The 26,570-nt window shown below is 44.9% G+C and overlaps 1 long non-coding RNA gene across 2 annotated transcripts in view; it reads left to right on the forward strand.

Moving 5' to 3' along the window:
- The first annotated feature begins 218 nt into the window (after positions 1–218).
- LOC138422221 (uncharacterized) overlaps positions 219–26,570 on the forward strand; it is a 45,601-nt gene continuing 19,249 nt past the window's right edge. The window contains exons 1-4 of one of the 2 annotated variants that reach the window (XR_011249798.1): positions 219–267; positions 1,566–1,793; positions 3,205–3,416; positions 22,998–23,090. This is a non-coding gene — a long non-coding RNA (uncharacterized lncRNA). The remainder of the gene's footprint in view (positions 268–1,565; positions 1,794–3,204; positions 3,417–22,997; positions 23,091–26,570) is intronic. The other variant, XR_011249799.1, reaches the window with a different exon arrangement.

Below are 26,570 nucleotides of genomic sequence, written 5' to 3' on the forward strand. Positions count from 1 at the left end.
GAATACTGGAGTGGTGGCCATTCCCTTCTCCAGCGGATCTTCCTGACCCAGGGACAGAACCTGCATTTCCCTGTCTCCTGCATTGCATGTGTATTCTTTACTGGCTAAACCTTCAGGGAAGCCCATTTACCTGTCTACCCATACACCATTTTTCAGTAGAGGAAAAAACCTCCAAGAATATTAAAATGACATCTTTGTCTTTCTTAGTGCAGCAGCTGAGACTTAATATTTACCAAAACAAAAGAAGCATAGAGGAAGATAGAATGGGTAAGTCTCATTAAAGAAAATAAAGACCTCTCTTTGCTATCATTTTGGAACACTACAAGTATTTTTTCAGTGTTCATATGGATTTCCTTAAGAAAAGTTCCCAGAAGTGGAATTGCTTAGTCAAGGACTACTGTTTTCAATTTTTTTGATACATTTTGTCAAACTGCTCCCATGAAGTTCCCACCAATTCAGATCTCCCACAATAATTTTTTTTTAAGACAACTACAAGACAAGAGACACATTGGAAAGAAATTTAGTTACATACATGTTAAACAAAGGGTTAAGTGCTCTTTTATATAAAGTCATCATAGAATATGAAAAGCTCTAAAACTCAAAAGGAAAATAAAATGGAACAGGTACATGGACTAATAAATGATGGAGAAGGAAAAATTCACTAATGAATATTAAAAAAAATTTACACACATTAGTTACCAAAGAAACGCAAGCTATAATTGCAATAATATATTTTACTCTCAAATTTATAATTAAAACCTATTTCCCATTCTTGTAAGAGTCTGATGAAATGGACATTCAAATAAAGCTGATGGGATTCTGAATTGGCATGGCTTTATGACAGCATTTTGACAGTGTGCATCAAAACCCTGAAAAGTATTCATATCCTTTGGCTGAATAATTCCACTTTGAGGAACCTATTATAAAGAAATAAATATGAATGTGCAGAAATATTTACTATTTGCTTAATCATTGGACCATTGAAAATAATAGCAAAAAAACAAGTTGAAACCAAACTAAATAGTCAACAGAAATGATTGGTTAAATATATTATAGAGGGGCTTCCCTGATGGTCCAGTGGTTAAGACTCTGTGCTTCTGATGCAGGGAGCACGGGTTTGATCCCTGGATGGGGAACTAAGATCCTGAATACCATGTAGCATGGTAGCGGGACCAAAAAAAAGAAAAAAAAATCAATAAAGCAAATAAAAGAAACTACTAGAAATGAGATTTTAAAAATACACTGTAGAACACATATCCTGAGAAAATGTTGCAGTCTGTAAAACCAAATATACTGACAACTGTGAGCACAAGATGATAAGCAAAGAACAGCAATGTGCAAAACTCTGCAGACAGAATGAACTCCATTTGTAACACAAAGACACTCCCTCCTGATGAAATAGCTTTATTTTGGAAAGTCTTGTGCAATTCAAATTTTTTGTAAGTCAGAAATTTGTTCATAATCACTGCATATTTTAAAGTTTCGAAACTTTTGATGTGTTGTGTGAGTATGTGTGTGTGCATGCATGACCTGTCATTCATATATTTTCCTATTTATTGTTGAAGTAACCTGAGTTCACATGAAAGGGAGCGAAGGATTATTGAATACCACCCAGAGTACCTCATCGGAGAAGACAATGGCACCCCACTCCAGTACTCTTGCCTGGAAAATCCCATGGACGCAGGAGCCTGGAAGGCTGCAGTTCATGGAGTCGCTGAGGGTCACTGAGCGACTTCACTTTCACTTTCATGCACTGGAGAAGGAAATGCAACCCACTCAAGTGTTCTTGCCTGGTGAATCCCAGGGACGGGGGAGCCGAGTGGGCTGCAGTCTATGGGGTCTCACAGAGTCAGACACGACTGAAGTGACTTAGCAGAGTACCTCATTCCGTGTTGGTTGCTTAAAAAGTGCTGGTTAAACAGTTGAGGGATGCTTTTCTAGGCAGGTTGTGATCGTTTTACGCATTCTTACCAAACATTCTTCCTCTCCACCTTCCCCAAATTTGGGAGGCAGTCCCTGTCCTCCTTGTGATTAGATGTGATCATGTGATTAATTCTAGCCAATGAGCTTTGGAAAGACGACAGTCAAGGCTTCCTCACTGGAGTATTTAATTACCGGTGTCAGACATCCCGAGAGGTCGTTTTCTCCTGCTGTTGTGAGTGTCAGTATTTCAAATGATAGCTCTTCCATGATCCTTGTTCTTAAAGTGAGGATAACATGGGACAGAGCCCTCTGCTCAACCGTGATGAACAAATATGGAGTCCTTGCTGTTTTAACCCACTGGCATTTGAGAATGTTACTGCAGCAGAACCTAGTCCCTTCCTACTCAAAGGGTAACCTGCAGATTTCAGCTGCATCAGCTTCACCTGGGAGCTTGTTAGAAATGCAGCATCTGGGGCTCTGCTAAGACCTACTAAGCCAGAATCTACATTTCATTTTTTTAAAAACTAATCAGTATTTCTTTGATTTTCAAAAAAAGTTTTTATTGGAGTATAGCTGATTTACAATATTGTGTTAGTTTCTGCTGTACAGCAAAGTGAATCAGTTATATGTAAATATACCCTCTCTTTTTTATTTTCCCATATCAGTCATTACAGAGGACCGGTACAGTTCCCTGTGCTATATAACACGTGCTTATTAGTTATCACTATCTATTGTATACATACTAATGTGTATCTGTCCATCCAATTTTCCAGTTTATCCCTCCCCACCCCTTACCCCCTGCTAACCATAAATTTATTTTCATACTAAGTGAAAGAAGTCAGACAGAGAAAGACAAATATCATATGATATTGCTTATATATGGAATCTTTTTTTTAAGTGTAAAAAATGAACTATAGACAAAACAAAAAATAGAGTTACAGATGCAGAATCTACATGTTGAAGATCCCTCAGGGGACCTGCATGTGCCTTAGAGATACCAGAGTGCTGATACTAAGTATCAGTCCATCCTGACTGATACTCAGGTGAAGGGAGGCACAAAAGGCTGGGTTTCAGCAGGTAAGTCACTTAGCTCCTCTGGGTCTCAGCTTCCTGATGGACCCCTCACATGGGAATTTAATGAAATAATGCACATGGCATGCCCAGCACCCAGTGAAAGCTCAATAAATAGTAAGGCATTATCATTTCAGAAAAGAAGTAAATTGCCACATGCCTGGACCAGAGGCTTGACTTCCTAAAGCTCCTTTTCCATTATCTCTGCAGCAAGAACGCTGTGTTCTGAAGACTCAGGGTGGCATCTGATATAAGAACTCAGCAAACATTGATCAATTAACCCGCCCAACAGCAAAGTTTCTATGAAGCACGACATCATCTTCAAATGGTGTGTTTATTTGCTTAATTCCTCTTCTGCTGTGTCTCTGCAGCTTCGTGCCCTGATCCCCTGATCCTCCAACCTGACAGCAGTGTTTGCAAAGGTAAGAACAGTGATTAGCTTTGAATTCTTTTTTTGGAGACCGAACGTTCCCTCTTCCATCATCTCTCTAGTGCCTCCGTAGGGCCACTGCCTCTGAGAACTACAGGGAGATGGTTCCACAGGAGGAAACACACACAGACTCAGACACATACAGACACAAACACATGTACACACACGCACGCTACATTTCCATTCAAGGTAGAGAAAAGGAAATACCTGAGGGTGAGCTCAGAGATGACCAGACTCCTCACCATGTTCTCTGCCTCTAGAGAATTCTCCCGGCATGTTTGTTCATTCCATCCTAAATCTTCCCATTAGGGAGAAAACACAGGGATTATCCACTTTTTGTAATAAGGAAGAAACCAAAGTTAAATAGGTCCCCTCGAGCCATCTAGGACAGTGCCTAAGAAGGCAGCGTTTAGTGCCAGGCAGGCCTGGGTACGAGGCCAGGGACCACCGAAGACGACCCCTGGGGCTTCCTGAACAGGATGTCAAGCACTCTCTACCTCCCTGTCTGTATTTGAACAAGGGCATGTCAGCTCCTCCCAGCTGGGAACACATCCCTCCTTCCACACTTGCACTCAGGAAAGCCCATGTGAATCTTGTTAAAATCAGGGTTGTTGAATGCAATCATGTTTATGGAAATTTCCAATCATGGTAACAAACATAGCACACATTTGATTGAACGTTGTCGGAAGCCAGGTGTTGTACATTCGCTCATGTAATCCTCTTGATGAGAGAAATAGAGACAGAGAGAGGAGGACAGGGCAAGCGAGGCAGGGAGGAGAGAGGAAAACGGGAATAAAAAGCGAGAAGAAAAGAGAAAAGAGAGAAGTGAAGTGAAAGTCGCTCAGTCGTGCCCGACTGTTTGCGACCCCACGGACTATACAGTCCATGGAATGCTCTGGGCCAGAATCCTGGAGTGGGTAGCCTTTCCCTTCTCCAGGGGATCTTCCCAACCCAGGTCTCCCACATTGCATGCAGATTCTTTACCAGCTGAGCCACAGGAGAAGCTCAAGGATACTGCAGTCAGTAACCCTTCTCCAGGGGATCTTTCTGACCCAGGAATTGAACCAGGGTCTCTTGCATTATAGGCAGATTCGTTACCAACTGAGCTATCAGGGAAGCTCAGAGAGAGCAGATGGAAGTGAAAACGGACAGGCAGAAGAGGAAGGAAGCAGAGATTCTGTTTCTGGCGGTGTGGTTTTTTTTTTTTTCACCCCCATCCTTACTTCACGTTATCTCAGAGCCATGGTTCTTAACATTTCTTTGGCCACTAACCCTTTTCAGAACTTGATGAATATTTGAACCTCTTCTTGGGGAAAAAAATGCAATGTCTTTCCCTTTCCCTTCCCCTGACCCTCCCCACTATCTGTTCTTTTTCAAATTCTTTTCCCATTTAGGTTATTACAGAATATTGAACAGAGTTCCCTCTGCTGGTCTTTATTGATCATCTACTTAATATATAGTAGCATGTATCTGTTAATTCCAGTCTCATTTATCCCTCCTCCTCCCTTTTCCCTCTGGTAGCCATAAGTTTGCAAAACTGAATAAATCTTGATCTCACTAATATGTGGAATCTAAGATCTAGATTAGGGTTAGGGATAAACTAGGAGTATGGACTTAACAGATATACATTACTATATACAAATAGATAAACAAAAAGGATTTACAGTATAGCATAGGGAGCTATATTCAATATCTTGTAATAACCTATAGTGGAAAATAATCTGAAAATATATATAACTGAATCAATTTTCTGTACACCTGCAACACAGTATTATAAATCAACTATACAATGGCACCCCACTCCAGTACTCTTGCCTGGAAAATCCCATGGATGGAGGAGCCTGGAAGGCTGCAGTCCATGGGGTCGCTGAGGGTCGGACGAGACTGAGAGACTTCACTTTCACTTTTCACTTTCATGCATTGGAGAAGGAAATGGCAACCCACTCCAGTGTTCTTGCCTGGAGAATCCCAGGGACGGGGGAGCCTGGTGGGCTGCCATCTATGGGGTCGCACAGAGTCAGACACAACTGAAGTGACTTAGCATACTTCAATTAAGAAGTGGAATAAATCTAACCATAATCTCTAGCCAAAGTCCATCTACTTGAACACACAGTGGCTTAGAGGCTATTACTATGTGTAATAGTATGTAATAGTAATTACTATGAAGTGTGTGTGTGTGTGTGTGTGTGTGTGTGTAAGAGAGACAGAGAAGGAGAGATACACAGATTGAGAGATGGGGAGAGAAACACACAGAGAGAGCTGGAGGGAGAGAGAGAGAAGAGAGAGAGACTTACTGGGAACTGTTAGTATTTCATCCTTTACCAATGACAAAAATTATACATGAAGCCAAATTACACCTGCGAAGCAGAAACCCAATATGAGACAGAAATGATGGTGAATCTGACCTGGCGACCAACCATCCCAGTTTTCCAGGGACTAAGGGCTATCCTTGGATGTAGGACTTCCGGTGCTCAAACTGGGTAAGTCCTAGGGAATATGGGAATGGTTGGTCAACTTAATCTAATCCGAGCACAGATAATAATACAAACTGGCCTGAATGGGTGGCATTTCAGGGGGCAATGGGACAAGTGACAAAGACAGATTTGGCTGGACATTTCAAGAGAGGGCTCAGGACCCTGTTGGGGAGCCCACCATCCTCTCTGCTGGGAATTGCCTGTGCTGAGGTTTTTAAGGACTGGGTTGCTGAGAAAATAGGGGGACAAATTTAGGGGGAAGAGGGAAGTGGGGAGAAAATGGGAAGAACCAAAGCAGAGGAGGTTCTTTAGAAGAGGCGGGTCAAATGGGACTTCCCCCAGTGATCTGGTGGTTAAGACTGGCGCTTGCAGTGCAGGGGTCCCTGGTTTGATCCCTGGTTGGGGAACTAGACCCTGTGTGCTACAAATTCTGCAACTAAGACTGGATGCAGCCAAACAGATAAAATAGACATATTTGTTTAAAAGATGGGGATCAAATCATAAAACTTGAAAAATAAACTCATAATTGTAAATAGTGAATGCATCACAAGGTATTTTTGAAAAGAAGGGCATCGTGTAATTAGAGAGGAAAAGAAGGCTTGGCTTTCTCTGGCCTTGCCTTCTGGCAGGGAAAAAAACAACAGAGCAACTTCATCACACCGATTCCTTCACGCTCTGGCAGGCAAGTGATAAAATCATCAGATGAGGGTCCCCGATCCCCGTCTCCCACCGTCGCTTTCGCCAAGTGTGCCGTGTCTAAAGTAATGAAGGCGGCTTGATTAAATGTTTGCTGGCTGCAGCCGCTGTGCTAATTTGGAGATGGGTTTATTAGTTTAATGACGGCTCCAGATCATCAGAAATCATTAGCATTAGTGCTGCAGCCCGCCCTCGACATCAGCCCAGGGCTCCAGCCTGCCACAGTCGCCATTTCTGTATTTATATCACTCTTGTTTCTGGGAGAGGGTGCTGTGTGTATGTGTGTGCGCGCGCGCGCGAATGTGCACACTCACACATGACCATTCGTACACGCACGAGCTGAGACTTTCTACGCGTTTTATCGGTATAATGATTTCAGCTCTTGTCCCCCAAATGAAAAGATGTTGTAGCCCCTAGACTGTCATACAGAATGAAGTAAGTCAGAAAGAGAAAAGCAGACATTGTATATTAGTGCATATCTGTGGAATCTAGAAAAAGTGGTATAGATGATCTTATTTGCACAGCAGAAAGACAGACACAGACAGAGAGAGCAAACGTATGGATGCCAAGGGGGAAGGAGGTGGGCGGCATGAATTGGGAGGTTGGGACTGACGTGTATATACTGCTACTGTATAAAATAGGGTTTCCCTAGTGGCTCAGTGGTAAAGAATCCACCTTCCAATGCAGGAGACTGGGGTTTGGGTTTGATCCCTGGATCAGGAAGATCCCCTGGACAAGAAAAGGGCAACCCATTCCAGTATTCTTGCCTGGGAAATCCCATGGATAGAGGAGCCTGGCAGGTTACAGTCCATGGGGTCACAAAAGAGTCAGACATGATTTAGTGACTAAACAACAACAATAACATGTATAAAACAGATAACTAATAAGAACTGACTGTATAGCACAGGGAACTCTACCCAGTGCTCTGTAGTGACCTAAATGGAAAAGAGGGGAGATATGTAAACGTATAGAGCTGATTTAGTTTTCTATACAGTGGAAACTAGCATAAAATTGTAAAGCAGCTTTACGCATACAAAAATAAAAATGAAAAAATGTTGGGATAAAAAATCAATTTTTTTACTAAACCCGAAAGGCTCTATATCATTCCTCACACTCCACCTGCTGTTCTCTGATTCCATCTCCATCTCTCTTTCATGTCCCCCCTCCAGACACACCATCCACTGTGCTGGTCCTCAAGCCTGTAGTTCCCACCTCAGGGCCTTTGCACAAGCTGTCATGCCTGAATCATCTCTTCCCCAGGATAACAGCCTGGGACATTCCCTCACTCCCAACTGGCTGCTCAAATATCACCTCATGGAAGCCTATTCTGACCAGCCCCTTTAAGATCCCAACCTCCACCATACCTTCTACTCCATTTTACCCTGCTTTTTTTTTTTTAAAGATTCTTTTTTTGATGTGAACCATTTGTAAAGTCTTTTTTGAGTTTATTACAATATTGCTTCTGTTTAATTGTTATCATTATTATTATTTTTGGCCACAAGACATGTGAGGTGTTAGCCCCCCGCTCAGAATTGAACCTGCACAGCGTGCACTGGACAGTGAACTCTTAACCACCGGGTCACCAGGGAAGTCCCCACTCTGCTTTCTTCATTCTTTGCAAACATGCTGCATAAGTGACTTATACTTAGTGTCACCATAATGTCATCCCCATCTGTTTTGCCTTCTCCAGTATTCTATCTCCAGTGCTTAGAACCACCAGAGAGACCATACATCATGGTTGAATACATCCAGAAATGGACAAATACGTAAATGAATAGAGTCGCTAGGCAAGGAAATAGGGATCCTAGGAATCCGTTAGGGCTCAGGGGAAGTCCGCTCTCTGTGACACTGCAGGTCATGGCAGTTGTGAAGGCCGTCAAAGTCTCAGGGACCAGCCACCCCTCAGCAACCCCCTTCCTGGGTTGGTCAGACTGTGTACCAGGGACCCACCAGGAGTGAGAACTATCCCATAAGGATCTTCAGCTGTGATGTTACTTGGTGCAGATGAAGATGAGTTGGGCTCCAGAGCAAGGATTCATCAAAGTGGGGGAGGTGAAGAGATGGTTTTTCTTCATTCATTAAAAAAGAAAAGATTTCCTTTAGCTTGAAGGTATCGTTTAATTAAAAGGTTTTTCTCGTGGCTTCCCCTGCTCCTCTCTCTGCTCCTCCTGTAAACAGCCTGCCTGCTAAATGGTTTCCCATATATGAACAAACAAAATCAGCCTTTCATGTAATCTGCTCTCTGTGAAGCACACCATGTGGGCAATGCTTTCAGTTTGACCCTCCGCAGTAGGAGAATCAGCCTGCAATACAGGAGACCTCACTTCGATTCCTAGGCTGGGAAGATCCCCTGGAGAAGGGATAGGCTGCCTGCTCCAGTATTTCTGAGCTTCCCTGATGTCTCAGATGTAAAGAATCTGCATGCAATGCGGGAGACCTGGGTTTGATCCCTGGGTTGGGAAGACACCCTGGAGGAGGACATGGCAACTTACTCTAGTATTCTTGCCTGGAGAATCCCCACGGACAGAGGGGCCTAGCGGGCTACAGTCCATAGGGTCGCAAAGAGTCGGACATGACTGAGCGACTAAGCACAGCACATTAGAGGAAAAGAGATAAAGTCTAGATTAAAAAGCAGAAGCACAACCACACACACACACACACACACACACAATCCAACTCCACCCTACTTTGGGCTGTTTTGCTCTGTGTGCTTAATTTCTATAAATGGTGGGCATCTTGAGAGAAGCAACTCTGTCTGATGTGTTTCTGCCTTCTTGAACCTTCTGTAACACAAGGTAAGGGCTTGGGAATGAATGGGTGGATGGGTGAATGAATGCATGAGTGAGGAATCTGCAAAATAGTTCCTGGCTCTGCTCCCTCTGCTCCTTCCCATCACCGTCCATAACAGGTGACCACTTCATTCATTCGGGGGAAAGAAGATTTAAAACCTGGCTTTATTTAACTATCTTTCCCCAGAAAGAAAAACCAATAATGGGTCTTATTTTTTAAAGTGTAATAAAGAGGAGAACATACCTAGCATTCTATGACCCAGATTGCAAACTGTGACTGATTTTGGTAGGAAGGTATTGAGTTGACTAAAAAGTTCATTCAGGAACTTTTTGGCCAACCCAATGGTATTTTGAGGGTAAGGAAGAACTGCCTTAGGCATCTTAGGAAATCATCCGCTGGGAATCCTTTGAAAGCCCACACTCAAGCATTCCACAGTAAACATGCATAAAATTCTTGATGACTCGAAAGGGTACTAGTGGAGTGACGTGGTAAAGTCATGGTGATGGCCACATAAATCCAATGTATTTAGACTCTCTAACATGGCTCAAGGATTTCTCACGTCCTACGTCGACTGAAATAAGCCCTTCTCTACACTGACACATAGTTAAACGATTGTCTTAAAGTGTGAGGAAATAAAGATGTGGAAGTCCGAGGCTGTTTTAGTCTCTACGGAGTCTGGTTTCTAGCGGATGAAAGAATTCAATTCAGATGGTTACACTCAGAGACATTTCTAAAGGGTTATTTACAGAGGTGTGAGCCTGATAAAAAGAACCAGAAAGGGATGGCCAAGGACTCAGAGATTTCCAACAGCAGGAATTTGTTACCAAGCCTGGAACGGAAGGGGCAATGGAGGAAGATGAAGGTCTCGGGTTCCAGCGAGAGTTGGAACTGGAGCATGGGGCTACCCAATAAGTGGTGTAAACACAGAGGGCCACAACCATTCTTAGAAAGATGGCGCAGAAGCAGAGAGGGGGTAGAAACACGGACAACCCCCCTCCCCCTCCCCTTCCCCTTCTCCTCCCCTCCTCTCCCCCTCCTCTCCCCCTCTTCTCCCCCTCCCCTCCCCCTTCCCTCCCCTCCCCCTCCCCTCCCCCTTCTCTAATCGCCTGCTGGTGCTTCTTCTTTTTCTTCTTTTTTTTGGCTGTGCTGGGTCTTTGTTGCAGCACATGGGCCTCTCTGGTTGTGGCAGGAAGGGCTTAGTTGCTCCGCAGCACGTGGGATATAGTTCCCCGATCAGGGATCAAACCGTGTCCCCTGCATTGGAAGGCGGATCCTTAACCAGTGGGATCACTAGAGCAGTCCTCTGCTGGTGCTTCCTGTTGGGCAAGCTCAACTGAAATCCATTGTCCAGGGAGTGCAGGTCTTGTAGGCTGCATAGTTCAACGTGTGGAACACAGAGAGGTTAAGCAGGGTGGAGAGTCAGTTTTGAGATGGGGAGCAGAATGGTGGAGTTGGAGTAACCAGCCTCCTGGATTCAACAGGGTAACAGACGGGATCATGTAACCTGCTATTTGCTGAGCAGATTGAGTTGATGAGAAGGAAGTCTGTTGGGTGACATTACTGTACAGAATCAAGACTGAATTTCCCCACACTTCGATGGGAGATGTCCCCTTCTTTTCTTTATATATCTGAATTTGGTCCAAGGGGTGGATGGAGAGGAAAAAGAAACAAAGGATACCCAGTCCTTGGATGTATTGTATCCCATGAAGACCTTGAAGATTTTCTGGCAAAGGGATGCACCCTTATGCAGCAGGCAGCCTCCAGGATATCACCCCCCAGCATCCTACCCTTCTGTGTCTCCTCCCACATTGTTCCAGCACTGGGACAGCAGGAGTGATGGTGCCTCACTTCTGAGATTAGGTCCTAAAAGAGACTGCAGCTCCGCTCTCTCGGTTTCTTTCTCTCTCTCATGACTTGCTCTGGGTGAAGCCATTATGGGGGCAGCTCTGTAGAGGGATCCACATGGTGAGGGGCTAAACCTCCTGCCAATAGTCACATGGATAATCTTGGAAATGGACTACCCTCCACCCCAGACAAGCCCTCAGATGAGACTATAGCCCAGCTGGTAACTTGACTTCAACTTCACTGGAGACCCAGAGCCAAAACCACCCAGCTCAGCTGCTCCTAGATTGTTGACCTTCAGAAACTGTGGGAAAATCGATGTTTGTAGTTTTCAATTACTGATATTTGAAGTGCTATGTCATAGCATGCATCTGTATGTGCTCAGTTCAGTCGCTCAGTTGTGTCTGACTCTTTGCAACCCCATGAATCAAAGCATGCTGGGCCTCCCTGTCCATTACCAACTCCCAGAGTTTACACAAATTCATGTCCATTGAGTCGGTGGTGCCATCTGGCCATCTCACCCTCTGTTGTCCCTTTCTCCTCCTGCCCCCAATCCCTCCCAACATCAGGGTCTTTTCCAATGAGTCAACTCGTCACATGAGGTGGCCAAAGTACTGGAGTTTCAGCTTCAGCATCAGTCCTTCCAATGAACACCCAGGACTGATCTCCTTTAGGATGGACTGATTGGATCTCCTTGTAGTCCCAGGGACTCTCAAGAGTTTCCTCCAGCACCACAGTTCAAAAGCATCAATTCTTCAGTGCTCAGCTTTCTTCACAGTCCAACTCTCACATCCATACATGACCACCGGAAAAACCATAGCCTTGACTAGATGGACCTTTGTTGGCAAAGTAATGTCTCTGCTTTTGAATATGCTATCTAGGTTGGTCACAACTTTCCTTCCAAGGAGTAAGCGTCTTTTAATTTCATGGCTGCAATCACCATCTACAGTGATTTTGGAGCCCCCTCCAAATAAAGTCTGACACTATTTCCACTGTTTCCCCATCTATTTACCATGAAGTGATGGGACCAGATGCCATGATCTTCGTTTTCTGAATGTTGAGCTTTAAGACAACTTTTTTGCTCTCCTCTTTCACTTTCATCAAGAGACTTTTTAGCTCCTCTTCACTTTCTGCCATAAGGGTGGTGTCATCTGCATATCTGAGGTTATTGATATTTCTCCCAGCAATCTTGATTCCAGCTTGTGCTTCTTCCAGTCCAGCGTTTCTCATGATGCACTCTGCATATAAGTTAAATAAGCATGATGACAATATACAGCGTTGACATACTCCTTTTCCTATTTGGAACCAGTCTCTTGTTCCATGTCCAGTTCTAACTGTTGCTTCCTGACCTGCATACAGATTTCTCAGGAGGCAGGTCAGGTGGTCTGGTATTCCCATCTCTTTCAGAATTTTCCACAGTGTATTGTGATCCACACAGTCAAAGGCTTTGGCATAGTCAATAAAGCAAAAATCGATGTTTTTTGGAACTCTCTTGCTTTTTCGATGATCCAGAGGATGTTGGCAATTTGATCTCTGGTTCCTCTGCCTTTTCTAAAACCAGCTTGAACATCAGGGAGTTCACAGTTCACATATTGCTGAAGCCTGGCTTGGAGAATTTTGAGCATTACTTTACTAGCGTGTGAGATGAGTGCAGTTGTGCGGTAGTTTGAGCATTCTGTGCTCAGTTGTATCTAATTCTCTGCGACCCCATGGACTGTAGCCCGCCAGCCTCCTCCGTCCATGGCATTTCCCAGGCAAGAATACTGGAGTGCGTGGCCATTTCTTTCTCCAGGCCATCTTCCTGACCCAGGGGTGAAACCTGCGTCTCCTGGGTCTCCTGCATTGGCAAGCAGATTCTTTACCACTGAGCCACCTGGAAAGCCCAGATTTGTCAGAGAGCAGCACTTACCTACTGCACACTTTGAGGCCAGAGGCATTTGCTGCTTTTTGATAATGGTTTTTCACGTGCATTAGGGCTTTTATTTTTTAATCATGGATTTTTAAAAAAATAATCATGGATTTTATTTTATGTTTTGCATCAATTTTTGTTTTTAGCTATGGCCCATTCCATGGACTGTATAGTCCATGGGGTTGCAGAGTCAGACATGACTGAGCGACTTTCACTTTCATGGCATGTGGGATCTTAGTTCCCTGACCAGGGATCGAACCTGTGCCACCTGCAGCGGAAGTTTGGGGTCTTAAGCGCTAGCCTGCCAGGGAAGTCCCTGCACTGGGACTTTTAATTCTGTGCTTATCACAATCATTCACTAGCCCTGGGGGCTGTATTCTCTTAACTGTGTAACAAAGTGCTTATTAACCTCCCTAAGTCTCAGTTTCCTTAATTTAAAATAAAGGTCACAACAATGCCAGTCAAGAGTCAACCTAAAGGATTCGAGGGAATAAAGCATTCCAAGTGCCCCAGACAAAGCAGCTGTTTAACAACAACAATAACAAAAAAATTAGTTATTTTCATGGATAAGGGAGAGAAATGGGTTTTAAACACTATGCATAATTAAGACGATGACCCGCTGGGGCGCGAGGCTGCTCACCCCTGCTGCATCGTCTGCTTCAGCTGTTCTTTCTCGTGCCTTGAAGCCAGTTCTGTTCTCTCCCAAGTGCTATAACGCACAGTTTCTCAAAACAACAGGCCCTCCTGCCAACCCCCAATGGCCTGGAGCTTTGAAACACGTCTCCCTCCTGACCGTGGAGAATCGGCTGTCTCCACTCACGCCTCCTTGGCCGAACGGGGAATCCCTGATTTTCTGGACGTGCTCTGTCACTGCCTGGGTGGGAGCCAGGTTTTGCTCATGATTTCCATTCTCGAATGACTCAGAGATGAGTAGGGGACTGAGTCATAGGGAGCTGGGGGTGTGGAGTGGAATGCAGCTCTTGAAATCTCTCGGGGTTGGGGGAGAACCTCAGAAAATAACACCGAGGAATACAGGAAGGTTTCACTCTTGGTGGATGCCTTCATCAGCAGATTACATTGAATAGATGTAATACATTCAGTTGGTGAATTCAATTTCACCTCCACCCCATACCTCACCATTATATAAAGGCTCCAGGTTTCAGAATCAGCTTCAAGGAAGAGGATACAGGGGCTTCCCTGCTGGTCCAGTGGCAAAGACTCCACGCTCCCAACGCTGGGGGCACAGGTTCGATCCCTGGCGAGGGGACGAGATCCCTCATGCTGCAACTAAGAGTTCGCCTGCCACAACTAAAAAAGATCCTGCATGCCGCAGTAGAGTTCAGAGATCTTGAAACCTGAAACTAATACCCGGCACAGCCAAAGAAATAAATTAAAAATCAATTTTTAAGTAAAAGAGGGTGGGTGCAGATCATCAAAAAAGAATGAGATTAATTTCTGCCAAGTGGGGCTTCATATTAAAAGATAAATTCAGAAATAAAAAAATGAAATTATAATCAGTGTTTACCTGGAAGGAAAGAAGAGAGGGGTGGCAGGAAGAGAGAGGAAGGAAGGAAGAAAGAAAGAAAAGAAGAAAACAGTAGGCGATGAAGAGCAGCTAAGCCAATCTCTGTCATGATTCCTGCTCAACCTGGGAAAAGTCACCTACTTACCCCATCTTTGCCAATGGCCACATCCTTTAATCAGGAGAGACACCTCTGCCCCCAAACATGATACAGACAGTATCATCCCTGAGTGTCCATCTTGAAACTCACATTGGCATTCATGACAACCATCCCACCTTGACAAAGAAAAAAAAAAGAAAACATTTTCATTTCAGTTTTCATCCTTCCCCTCTCCCCAAGAAGCAGGTAGAAAAACAACACAGAAATAGCAACAAGTAGTGGTCATTCTGGAGAAGGAAATGGCAACCCACTCCAGTATTCTTACCTAGAGAATCCCAAGGACGGGGGAGCCTGGTGGGCTGCCGTCTATGGGGTCGCACAGAGTCGGACACGACTCAAGTGACTTAGCAGCAGCAGCAGCAGCAGCAGCAGCAGCAGCAGCAGCGGTCATTCTGTGTCAGTTTTCCTTTTAGGCATAGAACAGTCCTGCTTGAAAAGGACAGTATAGGGTTGTTAAGCAGACAGAGGTGGGATCCCAGGATTTCTTCTTTAAGGCCAGGAAGCTTTCAGGTTGATGTGTGTTAAAAAAAAAAAAAGAAAAGAAAAAGTGTACCAATAAGGATGTTTAGGGTTCCACTGTTTATAGTAGTGAAAAATAAGAGGCTATAAAAGTCTCCATCATTTGGAGACTAATTTACTCAATTAAGATACTTCCAGAAGTGGAATATGTTATAACCTTTAGCGATAAGGGGCTATATTTACATGTCATGAAAAACACAAAGAGAAGTATGTGCACAGAATCCTATTAAGTGGGTCATGCCATGGTATAATAAGAAGAATGATATAGTTTCATTCCTGTTTTGAATTATCAGTGGAGTATACATGTGCATATATATATATATTTATATTTAAATAAAAATTTTTAATGTCTGGAAAGCTACACACCAAACTGTTAACAGTAGTTTGAGGGTGGTTTGGAAAGGGTCAGAAGGAAAACAGCTTTTACTTTTTAAAAATCTATAAAGACTTTCTATAGTGTTTGAAAGTCGGATAACAAACATCTGTGGACTTGCAATTTTTTTTTTTTTAATGAAACAGCTTAAGAAGTCAGAGATGTGAGGCAGAGTACCTGGGTTCTTCTGAGTATCCTACAACAAACTTGGCCTCTCTCTACAACTGGTCTCTTCTGGCAGAGACACCAGAAGAATCCAAGCACCCTGCCTAGGGGGCTGGGGAGGGTGAAAAGAAGGAAACTTGGCAGTACAGAGAGGAGAGATCCATGTGATTCTAGTCCAACGGGTGTTCTCGAGGTAAATTTCAAACTGTGGAATCATCTGGGAATCTGTGAGAATGCAGTTTCTGGGACTCCAGCCCTGAAGGTTGGGGAAAACCAGGACAATTCCATTATTACGATGTGTCTCCCAGGTGATTCTGATGAGAAAGCCTGAGCCATGGCATTAAGACCCAGCCTCAGCACCATTTCCTGTGCATCCTTGGACAAGCTGGCCAGGTTTTCCTCCTCACAAGTTTCGGAGTCATTGGATCTGGGAAAGAGCTTGAGAATGTGCGTGCACGTGTGCTAAGTCGCTTCAGTCGTGTCTGACTCTTTGCAACCCTATAGACTGTAGCCTGCCAGACTCCTCTGTCCATGGGATTATTCTCTAGGCAAGAACACTGGAGTGGGTTGCCATGCACTTCTCCAGGGGATCTTTCTGACCCAGGGCTTGAACCTGTGTCTCCCTGCGGCTCCTGCACTGCAGGCAGATTCTTTACTGCTGAGCCACTGGGGAAGCCCCAGTGCCCTCTAACTGAGGAGAACGTACACTTCTAACAAATTCAGGTGCAGTGGATACTCCCGATCTGGGAGCCATGCTTTGAAGAACTACCACATTACCCTAAGAAGCCACAGGACCATTGTAAGGAGCCAAGGGGAGCATACAGGAGAGAATGTTTGCAAACTGGAGAGGCTTGCGATATGGTGATTAAACAAATCATTCAGATGCTACCTCTTCTACTTACTAACTCGACAATTTTGGGGAAAAAAAATCTCTGAGCCCTCCTGAGACTTAGTTTTGACATCTCCAAAATGGATGTCATGGAACTTTTTGCAGACACGCTACTTCTATGAAATGCACACAAAATATCTCATGGTTTACCACCCGGATGCTTGAAGATTAAATTATTTTCCAAGCAGGTAGCATTATTTAGTGCAGAAGGCGTGCACACCTGATAAATGTGCAGTAAATCTTTGCTTGTATGACTCTGAGTGCTAAAATACTGTAAGAGAGAAAAGGAAATGATTTGAGTACCAGAGGTAATCAGCCAGCATCGACGGAATGCCAAATGTATGCAGATGGGTAGCCACTCAATGAAAGAATAAGGTTGCTGGGGTCATTTTGCCAAATCGTAGCAGGTAAATCAGACCTCAGAATCAGGTGCCTTGTGGGTAGAGAGGGTCATGTGACTTCGATTCTGAGACTCGTTCCTCCCTGGTCTGCAATTGGGAATCCTAAAACTTACCCTAGAGACTCTTGGGAAATTCAGATCATCAGCAGAATCCAGAGCTCTTTGGGCAGTCCTGCTTTTTCCCTTATGGACCTAACTGAACCTCGGACACTCCTCCATTCTGAGCTTGGTTCATCCTCTGTGTCCCAGTTTTCCATTCATTCAAAATCAGGTCCTTGTTCCAGTTCTGTGATTAAGTGGCATGATTACCAGCTGACGGCAGCAAGCTGAGTGTTTGTAGGTAAGCTCTGCACCTCCTGTCACCATTCTAATATGGGAGAGAGGGACCTGAGTTGTTGAGAGATAGAGTTAGCATGTGGGAATCACCTGGTACATAGCAGATGCTTTTCTAATGAGCTCTGTTGGTCTCATCACTGAGCCATGTCCCTGTCCCTTCCAGGGAGAGCCTCACATGGCTCCAAGTGCTATTGTGCCAGGGGGTACCACCTTGTTCCTCTCTACTCAGCATGCTTGCCAGACTCCTGCAAGGCAGCCCATGACCCACCTAGAGGTGTTTTTCTAAATGTGGTCACCCACCTCCCTCATCCAGACCCCCTGAGAGTGCTCATTAACATTTCAGATTCTTGGGCCCTCATGCAGACTGTCTGTATGAGATTCTCTGGGGTGGGGTCTCATTCTGCCTTTTTAACAAGCTCCATAGATTCTAGAACACAATAAAGTTGGAGAATCACTGCTCTCCAAGATTTCTGGTTTGTGCCTGATACAGAACCTTTTCTTGTCACAGCTATTTTGATACATAACAGCAAGAGTGATGACCATCATTATTATGTATTGATAATGTGCTGGCAACAATGTGGGGCATGGGGCCACAGCCAGCTAGGCATACTACAGCCCTCAGGCCAAATTCAGCTCACCCCCTGATTTTGTAAATGAAGTTTCACTGGTGTACAGCCACACCCATGGTTTCTGTCTTGCTTTCTGTTGTCGCTTTCACCTGCTACAAAGGCAGAGTCAAGGAGTTGCGATAAGACCGGAGATATGAAAAGGAAAGGGGGATTGACGCTCTGGCTTTTTAAGAAAAAGTTTGCAGTTCCTGCCACCAAAGGTAGTGTGTCCATCCTACCACAGAATCATAGGCAGTTATTAAAAGTGATGCCTTTTGGAACAGTGAGAGATTATTTTTGGGGGCTCCAAAATCACTGCAGATGGTGACTGCAGCCATGAAATCAAAAGAAGTTTGCTCCTTGGAAGAAAAACTATGACAAACCTAGACAGCATAATAAAAAGTAGAGACATCACTTTGCTGACAAAGTCCATCTAGTCCAAGCTATGGTTTTTCCAGTAGTCATGTATGAATGTGAGAGTTGGACTATAAAGAAAGCTGAGCATTCAAGAATTGATGCTTTTGAACTATGGTATTGGAGAAGACTCTTGAGAGTCTCTTGGACTGCAAGGAGATCAAACCAGTCAATCCTAAAGGAAATCAACCCTGAATATTCATTGGAAGGACTGATGCTGAAGCTGAAACTCCAATACCTCAGCCACCTGATGTGAAGAACTGACTCACTAGAAAAGCCCCTGATGCTGGGAAAGATTGAAGGCAGGAGGAGAAGGGGACAACAGAGGATGAGATGCTTGGATGGCATCACAGACTCAATGGACATTAGTTTGAGTAAGCTCCGGGAGCTGGTGATGGACAGGGAAGCCTGGCATGCTTCAGTCCGTGGGATGGCAGAGAGTTGGATATGACTGAGCAACTGAACTGAACTGAATGCTGGGAAAGATTGAGGGCAAGAGGAGAAGGGGGCAAGAGAGGATGAGATGGTTGGATAGCATCATTGACTCAATGGACATGAGTCTGAGCAAACTCAGGGAGGTAGTGAAGGACAGGAGAGCCTGGTGTGCTATAGTCATGGGAATGGAAAAGAGTCAGACACAACTTATTGATCAAACAACGACATAGAGGAATAATTTCTGCCACTGAAGAATGCTAATTGAGAGAATTAACTGACAGACACAGAGATGGTAGGTTTTGATCCTGAGCAGTCACTTTTACCTTTCTGTGCTTTACTCTCCTTACCTGAGAAATGGCTGCAGTGGAAGCATTTTCCTTTGGCACTTGCGGGGATTAAGTGACATGGCTGAAGAAAAAGGCTCGATCCCTTGTCTGATGCATCAGAAACGCTCAAAAATCTGAAGCCGTGGTGTGTGTATCTGTCAGTTGCTCAGTTGTGTCCGACTCTGCAATCCTATGGACTATAGCCGCCAGGCTCCTCTGTCCATAGGAGCTTTCAGGCAAGAATACTGGAGTGGGTTTGACATTTTCCTCCTCCAGGGGATCTTCCTGGCCCAGGGATCGAACCCACGCCTTCTGGGTCTCCTGCATTACCAGCTGGATTCTTTGCCTGCTTGAGCCATCAGGGAAACAGTGCTTGCATTCTCTCCACTTTGCTTGCCTGCTTATTTTTTTAAGGTGGTTTTACTATTGTAAAGTCTTTATTGAATTTGTTACAATACTGCTTCTGTTTTATGTTTTGGTTTTACGGCCAAGAGGCCTGTGGGATCTTAGCTCCAAGACCAGGGATGGAATCTGCATCGCCTGCTTTGTAAAGTGGAGTCTTAACCATTGGACCACCAGGGAAATCTCTTGCCTGCTGATTTGGAATGATTTACATCTTCCAAAAAGTGATGCGTGTGCTTGCCTAACTCTACGCTAGAAAAAGAAGTGCGTTCGTCAACTGCTTGTTCACTTTGTTATTTTTATTTTTTGCTAGTTACTTTTATTGGCCTACAATTGCTTTACAATATTGTGTCAGTTTCTGCTGTACAGCGTAGTGAATTGGCTATATGTATACATAGAAAGACCCTGACGCTGGGAGGGATTGGGGGCAGGAGGAGAAGGGGATGACCGAGGATGAGATGGCTGGATGGCGTCACTGCCTCGACGGACGTGAGTCTGAGTGAACTCCGGGAGTTGGTGATGGCCAGGGAGGCCTGGCGTGCTGCGATTCATGGGGTCGCAAAGAGTCGGACACGACTGAGCGACTGAACTGAACTGATACATATATCCCCTCCCTTTAGGACCTTCCCACCTTCATCCACCTAGGTCACCCCAGAGCACTGAGCTCAGCTCTCTGTGCATAGAACAGGTTCCCACTATGTCTATTTTACACGCGACTGTGTATATATGTAAGTGCTACTCTCCCAGTACCTCCCACCCTCCCCTTCCCCCACTGTGACCACACGTCCCTGCTCTGCCTCTGTGTCTCTATGCACCTGCAGAGACATGGCTGGACCTAGAGTCTGTGGTACAGAGCAAAGTAAGTCAGAAAGAGAAAAACGAATATTGTATGTTAATGCATACATGTGGAATCTTAAAAAAAAATGGTGCAGATGAACCTATGTGCAGAGAAGCAATAGAGATGCTTGTTCATTTTAAAAATGCATCCTGCCTCTGGCAGGAAGTTTCTTCCATCACCCTGCATTGCTCTGCAGGGCTCACAGTTCTACAAGCAGGCCCCTCGTGAACCACTCTCCAGCCGCCACGTGCAGATGCAACGGCGTGTGCCTGTGGATCCAGGCAGCGGCTAATCCTCGTGTCATCCTGGGTGCCTCTGCACAAGTCCCTTCTCTGCATTTGGCCTCAGTTTCTCTGAAGGAAGAGGAAACAGTCTCTGTGTCTCTTTCCAGCCTTCACATCATGCTCCTCTCCCCTGGGATTGCAAAGAAACTCTACCACCAGTTGCACTCCCCCTCCCCAACCTCCTCCACTGTTTGCAGCCTCCTCGCTGCAACCAGGGCTCCAGGGAGAGCAAAAGCCTGTGAAATGGAGTTTCCCTCTCGCTGGGCATGGCGGGCCTTTCAGCAACCCTGCAACCTGGATTAGGAGTTTGAGCAATGCTTCTAAACCCTGCACTCTATTTAATTTCCTTGATTTATAGCGAGGATTTCCCACACCTCCAGGGGAGAGAGGCATTGCCATCCCCCCCTCGCTTCCCAAGGCAGAGCCTCTGATTCCTCAGCCTGTTTATCCCCCTCCGTCGCTACAACAAAGACCATCTCCAGGGACCCTGGCATGTCTCTTGTAAACCAGGTGACATAGCTAAGCCCCGGGGTTCTCTCCACCCACTTGGATTTCCTCACGTGGAGCTTGCCCCGGGATTCTGATGCTGCTACACGTTTCCTCGCTGGGAAGGCAGCCCCATGAATATGTGAATTTCATCAACAGCCCCTGGTGGGGTCTCCTCTGACCCTCAAGACTGTCGCAGGGGGGAATAGGGACCAGCATGGCCTCAAAGAGGAGCTCTGAGGACTCCTGGGCATGAATCATCTGGGAGATGTGTCCCAGCCAGCAGTGAGGAGCACAAACCCTTGGAGTGGGAGAGTCAGTTCTAGAGGGAGTTGGCAGTTTTTCTGGGTCAGAGGGAGAGTTGGGAAGGAGTTCCAGGATCCATGAAGACTCAGGAGGGGGTGGTTGGGTGGGAAAAGGAACTCATTGGAGAACTCTGTCCTCCCTTTTCAGGGCTTTCTCCCTTAGCTGGAGCCAGATTTGGCTTCCAGATCAGCTTCCAGTCTCATCAAGCTGAGACTGGGAAACTCCAAACCCAGGCATATTCACCAACAAGTATGGATGAGAAACTTCTAGCTGTATGTACAGTAGGTAGCCCCACAAACACCCAAGGCTCAGCTCCCACTGGTCCTTTGCCCAGACTCCAACACTGACACCTTGACAACTGTAATGCATTCCTCCCCCTCTCCTCAAGCATCTCTATCTCCATCTCTCTATCTCCCTGTCCTCCCATCTCCTTTCCTTTGTTGTTATCCCTCTTCCTGGCTCCCTTCTCTCAGTCTTTCTCTTTCTCACATTCACCTCTCATTCTCTGCATCTCCCCATCGTCTCTCTTTCTCCTTCCTCTTTCTGTCCTCTCTCTTTTTCTGGTTCTCTTTCTTCTTTCTCCATCACTTCCTATCCTCTTCCTCTCTTCTGTTGTACTAGGACACTCCTTCCCAACCTGTGGTCCACAGACCAGTAGCAGCATCACCTGGAAATTCATCAGAAATGCAAATTATTGGGTTCCACTCTAGACCTACAGCATCAGAAGTTCTGGGGGTGAGGCTCAGCCATCTGTGTTTCCATAAGCCCTCCAGGGGATCTGATGCGTGCTCAAGTTGGAGAAAGACATTGTCAGAGGAAAATGGTCATTGGAGGGAAAAAAAAAAGTATCTTTGAGTGCTGATCCGATAAGCCCTCATTTCTAAACATGTAAAGCCCTCCTGTTCCCATTAGCTAATTAGGACATTGGACCACCAGCCTGGCTGAGATGTTTTCAGGAACAACGTCAGAAATCACACTCAAGTTCTCTGATTACTATCACCCTTCTAAATCCCTTAGGCCAACCCACGTCTTTCCTGTCGCTGCTTTCTACCTTTATTCTTCCCTCTCTCTGGGTGCTTTAAGGGGTGCCAAGAACAGGGGAAAATTGAACCCTATGTCCAACAGTTCACAGTCTGAATCAGTATTTGCCAAAGTGTATCCCCCTGCTATTGATAGGAATATTGATAGGAAAAGGATTCTGTGGTCAAATATGGGTGGGGAGGGCTGCATAAACAGATTTATTTATTGCAGAACTTTTCAGAGCCTAAGTCCATGGTGGGTTTCAATGTTAGTGGCATGTCCTGAACTTGACCACAGAAATCCATTTTCTTTAGGGCATTGCACAGGATGCCCACACTTGGGAAATGCTGCTTAAGGAGACTATGTCTTTTCTCCCCAGGAGCCTTATATGAATGCCAATAGGCATGGAGGGAAACAGCCAAGAAGGCACTCCGCAGACTGTGTTGACCTTGGAAAGATCTAAGCACCAAGGGTAAGAGAATGCTCAGTAGCTCCTGGAGTCCCTGCCATGTCTCCCTGTTGGTGTCTGAATGGGTGATGAGCAGACTTTAGTCTTCAGACTTCATGCAGCCAGCTTCACTCCACGGTATTGACTGTGATATCAGTTCAGGATAAAGAATGAGAAAGCTGTGAGCATGCTACTGTTTCTGAAATATGCCCAGAACTTATCCCTGGAGCTTCTATTTAGTAGAGCTGGCACGAGGGCTGGGAATCGAGATTTTTTTAAAAAGTTTCCCAGGAGCTTTGGATCTAACAGTGAGGACTGAAAGCCACTGGTTTGCGTGAGTTTGTGCATGGTGTTTATGTAATGGTATGTTCAGAGAGATATGGGATCCAGAACTTTGTGTATAATCTTTGAAATAGACCTAAGGGAAGATAACCAGCCCCTTTCACCTTGGGCCCCTCAACTGGGGTGAATGGGCTGTGGATTTGTTGTGGTGGGGATGCTGACATGGAGGCAAAAGCAAGAGAGAGAACTTTTTATTTCCCTACGGACCTGAAAGATACAAAATCATGCTTTAGTTCAGTGATGAGTAAGTCTCTTTTTTCCTTGACAAAAGATAATTCAGGGAAAATACAAAATGTTTATGACCTATTTTTTTCATTAAAATTGAAAATCGTTCTGTTGAGTCCCGGAAAGGGAGAGGCCAGTTCTTACAATGGAAATGACCTCTGTCAGTGGTCTTCAATCTCCTTTTAGACGTAGAAATTTTTTCTCAAGGGAAGTCTGTGGTCAAACTCCATGTGTCACATTAAAGAAAGCTCTCTGCCTTAACAGTATATGGGAGATCTGAAGCTTAAGGAAGTGGGCCATTTTCCCACTGATATTTGGAGGCAATAAAGACATTTTTTTCTAAACAGACTGGGAAGCATAACCTACTTTCTAGGCCCCACAAATAAAGCAATGAACTAATTGGCATTTTAGGGACTTCCCTGGTGGTCCAGTGGCTAAGACTTAGCGCTCCCAATGCAGGGGGCCCGAGTTTGATCCCTGGCCTCAGAACTAGATCCCACATGCTGCAACTGAAAAAAAAAAAAAAGAAAAAAAAAAGTTCCACTTACTGAAACAAACAAATTAAAAAAAAAAATGCGGAATGCCACAACTGAGACCCAATGCAGCCAAATACATATCTAAATTTTTTTTTAACTGGCACTACTTTCTCCCTTCCAAAATAGTATTATTCAAGAAGATTTGATTAATCACAGCATAGCTGAAGCTTTCAAATTTTTCAACATGATCTCAAATCTCAGACTACATGTATTTTACAGATTGAGGTTCCTAGAAACTGCATTTAAAAAGTCTCATTAATCTTGTGAATTCCCTTTGATTTGCATCATTTTAACTTTTATGGAGATTTCCTAATTCTTTTATCCTGGAATTTGGTAGAGTTTATTGTTCCATTCCCCGAAGACTTTAGCAACCAAAAAATAGACTTCTGTATGTCTTGAAGAAAAAAGTAACCCTGGTAGAATTATCTGAGAAAACTAATTGGCAGAAATAGAAAAAAAAAAAAGTACTATCTGATTTTATTATTACTAATATTTTTACAGTCAAAATAAAATAGATTGGGACTTCCTTGGCATTTTTCTTGCCACCCTGGCCCGTTGAGCTTTACTGGCACAGAATTTGGAAGGGTAAAGAGGAAGACAATGAGATGTGTTCTTCTCCTGGGACTAAAGCGAGGCCTTTTGGGGAGAGTTTGGAGGACAGAAGTCCCTGAGCATAGGAGGTGGGAGAGAAGTGAGAAGGATGCTAAAGGATTTCCAGGAAGTGACGTCAGGCAAGGGGCCAACTGTGTCTGCAGTTCTGTCGCTGGAGAGAGAATGAAGTTCCTTCTCACTGCATTGACTGACTGTTAAAAGATACTTCTTGTATGCTGCACTACTCAGATGTGGACATCAAAGGGCAATAGCACTGTATTTAAAAGCAATAAACATTGGCTTAGGGGCTTCCCTGGTGGTCCAGTGGTTAAGAATCCACCCACCAATGCAGGGGACCCTGGTTCAATCCTTGATCCTGGAAGATTCCACATGCCTCAGGGCAACTCAGCCCAGTGTGCCACAACTCCTGAGCCCATGCACCTACTTTCTAGCCTAGAAAGTAGCCTGTGTGTGTCAAAGAAGACCCATCACAGCCAAAAACAAAACAAAAGAAAAAACACTTATAAAATGTCAATGATTTGACATCTCATGGAATCAGAAATAGGACCGGGGCTGCATATTTAGATGCCCTACCCTGCTGTCGCTCCCTCTCAATGTGAATGCTGCTCTGAGGGCCAAGTGACTCTGCACCCATTCCTGTCCCACCTTGGAGTTTGTTAGGTAGACCCCCCTACCCTAGACTTACTGAATTGGAAGCTCTAGGAGGGAAGAATCCAGCAATCCTGTACCCCCACCCCCACCCCCACCGCCCGGGGATATCGTGTGTGTGTGTGTGTGTGTGTGTGTGTGGCTCAGTTGTGTCCAACTCTTTTTGATTCCATGGACTGTAGCCTGCCAGGCTCCTCTGTCCATTGGAATTCTCTAGGCAAGAATACTGGAGCGGGTAGCCATTCCTTTCTCCATCCTGATGCTCACTCAGATTTGAGCACTTGGTCAAGTTTGTTTCAGGTCTGAAACAAATTTGAAGTTCAGGTTTCAGTGGCTGGTCTCTGCCACAAACACCCCCTCCCTGGCCCCTTTCTCTGAATTCCATTCTTTAACCTTGATGTCACCCCGAGTTATTTGACAGGTGTGCTTGGCTGAGTCAGATCTCATGTTCTGAGATCAGAGTTCTGGGTTCTACTTCAGCGTCACCTCTCAGCATCCAGTGACCTTATCCAAGTCATATAATTTATTTGTACCTGAGGGCTTCCCTGGTGGCTAAGCTGGTAAAGAATCTGCCTGCAATGCAGGAGACCTGGGTTGGGAAGATCCCCTGGAGAAGGGAACGGCTACCCACTCCAGTATTCTGACCTAGAGAATTCCATGGACTGTATAGTCCATGGAAAGAGGGTCGCAAAGAATCGGACACAACAAAACGACTTTCACTCACTTGGTTTCTTAACCCGTGAAATGGGCATTGTAATAATAATGTTGATCAACAACAGTGATTTGAATGATTCAGTGACTTGCCACATGAAATAGTCTCAACAGTGCCTGGCATTTAGAAGATGCTTTAGACATGTTACTAATCATAGTTACCTGTTTGCCAGCTTTAAGAGGAGATAACACATCAACTAGCTTGTTTGTGATCCAGGAAGTACCAAGCAGAAGGCAAGATGCCAAGCAAGCATCCTGCTGTGTCCTCTTGGTTGCAGCCATCCGTGATGCAGGTCTAGCTCGTGAGCGTTGCACCTGTTCAGTCAACAAGGCACACACTCTTTTCTTTAACTGAGCTCCTTATGCATGCCAGGCGCTAGGCCAGGCCTTGTATAAACATTACCTCAGCTAATCCTCATCACCAGCCTAG

The sequence above is a fragment of the Ovis canadensis genome, chromosome 17 (genome assembly GCF_042477335.2).
Source record: "Ovis canadensis isolate MfBH-ARS-UI-01 breed Bighorn chromosome 17, ARS-UI_OviCan_v2, whole genome shotgun sequence".
In the NCBI taxonomy this organism is placed as follows: Eukaryota; Metazoa; Chordata; class Mammalia; order Artiodactyla; family Bovidae; genus Ovis; species Ovis canadensis.